The sequence below is a fragment of the Nicotiana tabacum genome, chromosome 6 (assembly GCF_000715075.1).
Source record: "Nicotiana tabacum cultivar K326 chromosome 6, ASM71507v2, whole genome shotgun sequence".
NCBI lineage: Eukaryota > Viridiplantae > Streptophyta > Magnoliopsida > Solanales > Solanaceae > Nicotiana > Nicotiana tabacum.
Window position 1 is genome coordinate 117604731 of NC_134085.1, and position 5137 is coordinate 117609867.

The 5137-nt window shown below is 38.1% G+C and overlaps 1 pseudogene; it reads left to right on the forward strand.

The window, feature by feature from the left end:
• The first annotated feature begins 2874 nt into the window (after positions 1 to 2874).
• On the forward strand, positions 2875 to 4869 carry LOC107768599 (uncharacterized; annotated as a pseudogene).
• The last annotated feature ends 268 nt before the right edge of the window (positions 4870 to 5137 follow it).

A 5137-nucleotide genomic window follows, 5' to 3' on the forward strand; every position in this document is an offset into this window, starting at 1 on the left:
GGGACTTCAGTGATCACTTGCCTCATAGCACCACTCCTACTTGAGGAGCCAACTTCAGCACGGTGAATGATTGGGGAAGGAATTGTTGAAGGAGGAACAGTGGAAGCAGGGATAGTGAAAGTAGTAAAGACAGTCTAAGGAGGAACGAAAACAGTCGAGATCGGCAAAGAAGGAGTCATAGATACAGGTGTAGAAAATAAAGCTAGAGGTTCTTCATCTAAAACTGGGCCTAAGCCTTCACCACCAAACCCGCTGATAAAAAGCTGTTCAATAGAGTCATGAGCAGCAGCGGGAGCAACATCATCGTCAAGAATCACTACCGGGGCTTCAATAGACTCGGTAAGGGGAATGGAACGGCGAGGGGATGCTTATTCTTCATCATCAGAAATGATGCGTCTTTGAGCCTGTGGCCTTGTTATCAAAGAGCCCCCGTCTTCCTCTTCTTCAGAGCCTTGGTCATTAACGGCTTTTCTTTTCGATGAAGAACCCAAGATTATTTCATGGGCTCTTTCCAAAGAGATACGAGAAGTCGTGACCGCGTCTATAGTAACTCCTCGAATAGCAAATCCTGATAGAAAGAAGGATTGAAATTAGTTCAGAGAAATAAAAAATATATGTAAGATAAAAGCTCTTACCATGAGTTTTTACTTTCCAACCAAATCGTTGGGAAATGGTCTTCCAAGATCTACCATCCATAGGCGCAATCTTCAATAGCTTATCTACCCAATCACGGAAATTGGGAACATCTTCTACAACTCCCATGGTTGCTGAAAAAGAAAGGCAAAATTAGAAAAATCAACAAAATTGAAGAAAAAGGTACGAGAAAGTTAGAAGACTCACGTTCAAAATTCCACTTCTCAGGGAAGGGAACGTTCTCATCACCCACTAAACCAACAGTGGGGGTAGCAACAAACCTGGCATACCAGCCACGGTCTTTGTCATCTTCAGGGCTAACTAGAACTCTTTTGCTCCTGGCTACTAGTGTAAAAACACCATTGCGAAAGAGTCTAGGGGAGTAAAGGTGAATCAGATGCGAGAAAGTAAAAGGCACGCTGGCTGTGTTGGTCAAATGCCTAAAACAGGCGATAGCCCTCCATATTATTGGGCCAATTTGACCTAAGCAAACATCAAAGAAATGACAGAACTCGAGAATAACAGGATCAATAGCATGTTTGAATCCTAAAGTGAAAGGGTACGTATAAACAAATGAAAATCCGGTTAAGTAGGAGGTAATTCTTTGATTCGGATTGGGAATAATGATAGGAAAGTCATGATCCCAATGGCAGTCTCTGCGAACTAAAGAAATCAAACCTTCAGTGATTTAAGTGGGATAGATATCGGCGTGATCTAAAGAAGATACTTGATTTCTAAGAGATTCTCTGTCATTATAAAAAGATAGTTCCACGGGAACTATCTCCTCTACTAGAGGTTCACGAAGAGGTTCAGAAGATTCCTTACCTCTAGAAGAAGATCTGTGTAAAAGGAACCTCTAGTTGTAGAAGAAGGGCCAAGAGATTTGATCCTTGGAAAGAAATTGATTCTTTCCAAGAATAAGATAGTAAGTCGTTGCTTCTCCTTGATTTCCTTCCTTCAGCAGAGATACGAGTGAAGACTTGCTCCTTGATTGTTTGTCTTTCCAAACTTAGTCGCGTACCAATCTTCTCATAACTTTCGATCTTCCGGGATGCTGCCCCTGATTTGTGCCTTAACTTAAGGCTTGCTTGATTCTCTCCAACGTTGCTCTTTACTGATTGATTTGCTGATTGGATTCCGTCCAGATTTGCGAGTCCTTTCCTTAGTTGTCCAGATTTGTTGATTGTATGGTAATCTTTGCTAATTGATTTCTTCCCTTATTCATCATGATTGACTCCAGCATTCTTGTGGTATCTTCTTGACTTCTTGTAATTGATTTCCTGCACATGTATATTATTTGCATCATTAAAACTGGATCTAGCATAATGTGTATGTGAATTTTACCCCGACTTTGAGAAAGTAGAAAGGAGTAACAAGCAGTAATAACAACAAGATAATAAGAAACTGAAATGAAAGAAACAAGTAGAGTAATAGAAATCTACGAATAAGAAAATACAAGATTAACATTAATACTACTCGAACTGAAAAGAAAAGAAAAGTACTTGATAACCCTCTATCCTAACTCTCGACCTCCACGCCCGCCTATCAAGGATTATGCCTTGGTAAACTGAAGCAGTATCATGTCCTGCCTAATCACCCCGTCCCAATACTTCTTAGGCCTGCCTCTACTTCTCCTTAGACCCACCAAGACCGACCTCTCGCACCTCCATCTCATCACTTTACATGCCCCTCGTTTCACACATCTTGTCTCCACAGGGGTTAAGTAGCTATGTATTTGTTTGTCTTGTTTTAAGCTTACTTTTATTTTGGCGAGTATGATTCCGCAACAACAAACTACTGATGACTAAAATAAAACTCGTAAACGTAGTGGGCGTTTGGACATAAGAATTATAAATTTCCGAAAAAGTGATTCTTTTTTTTCTAAGTGAAAATGGTATTTAAAAATTAGAGTTGTGTTTGGACATGAATATAATTTTGGGTTGTTTTTAAATTTTTGTGAGTGATCTGAGTGAAAATTTTGAAAAACAACTTTTTGGAGCTTTTCAAATTTTCGAAAAATTCCAAAATTGATCTTCAAGTGAAAATTAGAAATTTTATGATCAAACGGGCTCACTAGTGTCAATATTGATATAGAATCATAGATGGTATTCTTAATTAAGGTGCACTCTGTATAGTCAATGAAGAAAGAATAAAAAACGAAAGGTTGGCAAATGCAATTTGATGTTGGGTAACTTGATCGCCAAGAGCCATCCATTGCGACTGCTTTATTAACTATAAAATCCTCAATATATCTGGTGAGCACCAATTTCTTGCTAGAATAATCTTGTTTGTTTAGTACAAAAACAATGGCCATGAAACCCGTGAAGTACTGTGTGGTATGTAATTTGTTGAATGGTACTTTCATCAATTGTTTCAATTTAAAAAGCGAAATGATTGTTGAACTCAGGTGGATGCGTTCGCTGGCGCAGCATTCAAAGGGAACCCAGCAGCGGTTTGCTTATTAGAGGAAGACAGAGATGATGAATGGTTACAGTCTGTTGCTACTGAGTTCAATTTATCTGAAACTTGTTATCTCACTCCACTTACCCTATCTAAGGCTAACCCCACATTTGGCCTTCGTTGGTTCACTCCAGTTCATGAGGTCAGCCTATCTAGCTACCTCCTCTTTCAATGTCAAAACAACTATATTGAAAATGAAAATCCAAAGTGTTTATTGAAATGAATAAATTATAGCAGTAATATCTGTTTTGAAAAAGCTAAACCCAGTATTCTTATTTTTCCTTCTGAAGGGCTGCAAGGAATTTCATTTGTGCTTTGCAGGTAAATCTATGTGGACATGCAACGCTAGCAGCTGCACACTTTCTATTTTCCTATGGCTTAGTTAAAACTGATACGATTGAGTTTTCAACAAAGTCAGGAATTTTAACTGCTAAAAAAGTAGCAGAAGCCAAAGCTTCAAATTCTCACGACGTTTCACCAACAGGTAACTCAATTGAATTGGATTTTCCTGTTGTCCAAGTAGCCGAGACGAATTCTGCTGATGTTGCTGCAATTTCTGGAAGCTTCAATGGTGCATCTGTGGTTGAGATCCATAAGACATCTATGAGTGATCTTTTTGTACGTATTTCAATTTGATTTCCTTTTTGTATTTACACAAGTGCATTAGATAAAAATTCATGTAAAAGCAACTCGTGCAAGTCTCTCTTACAAAGGTACAAACATGAGGGGCAATCAAGAAAGCATTTTTGTTTAACTAAGGAGGAAGGGATGCTAGATAAAGTTAGTAAAAATTAGGGAAATGAAGATAATTTATGGTGCTTTTGCAGATTTTACTCCCGTCAGGGGAGGTAGTGGCCGAATGCTAGCGTCAGTTTGATCAAATAAAGAATTGCCCTGGCAGAGGAATAATAATAACTGGACCTGCTCCACAAGGTTCTGGCTTTGATTTTTATAGTCGCTTCTTCTACTCAAAGCTCGGAATCAATGAGGTAATTTGCTAGCACTTGAATCTACTATGAGCACGTATAATATTGTGTTCGAGCAAATCATAGTCACTGAAAATGTGGTACCGAATTGAAGCCAGTTAAATAGATAGTATTCATCATATCTTTGTATAACGACAATTGCATATGTAAACATCTATATGTTTGTATAACTGATGTTTCTTAGATATCTCACCTGTTTCTCTTCTTGCACATATTTTTTTTGTACAAAACTTTTCAAGATCCTATTTGTGGAATGCTCATTATGCCTTGGCTCCTTATTGGCGTAAAAAGCTTGGCAAATGTGACTTTGTTTCTTTAGCGGTACTTCCTCTCTTCCTCCAACTTCACATATCCCCCTTATCAGGAACCAAATGCACAGGCTGAAATTCTTATTCATGTGTGGACGTGCATTCTGGAACTACTTATACTAACCACATAGTTCTATTTGCCTTATTGATTGGTATTGTTTTGTGGTTCAGGCCTCACCTAGAGGTGGCGTTGTGAACGTGCATCTAGACGAGGAGAATCAAAGGGTATTTCTGAGAGGGAAAGTTGTTACTGTCATGGAAGGTTCTCTTCTAGTATAATGTAGCTAGGAGTGGACATCATAATATTTAATAAATTGGTGGAAGTTTGTGTTTTCTTGAATGAAAACACCTCCAACTTTCTAATAAATTGGTTATGTAGTTCACTGTGAGCATTCTTCTCTTTTTGTAAGTTTTCAGTATTTTTAAACATTTACTTGTGTATTTCTGTGTTGTGCTTTCATTAAATAACATCTCCATCTTTTCAAACCATTATCTGATCAGAGAGATGGAATCTCATTACCTTATATTGTCTATAATGAACTTCGCATACCTACAAATAGTGCACAGTTTGTACTATTATCAAAGTTGGGCCTCACTTTTTGGGTAAGCTACTGACAAAAGGAGGATACGGCGACGCTTAATTAGTCACCTTTCTAATAAATGTCGGAACAAAGTAATCTACTGACATTTATGGAAAAGAGTTGTAAATTAATATCATTTGATGATAAAAGCCGGGAATACTATGACAAT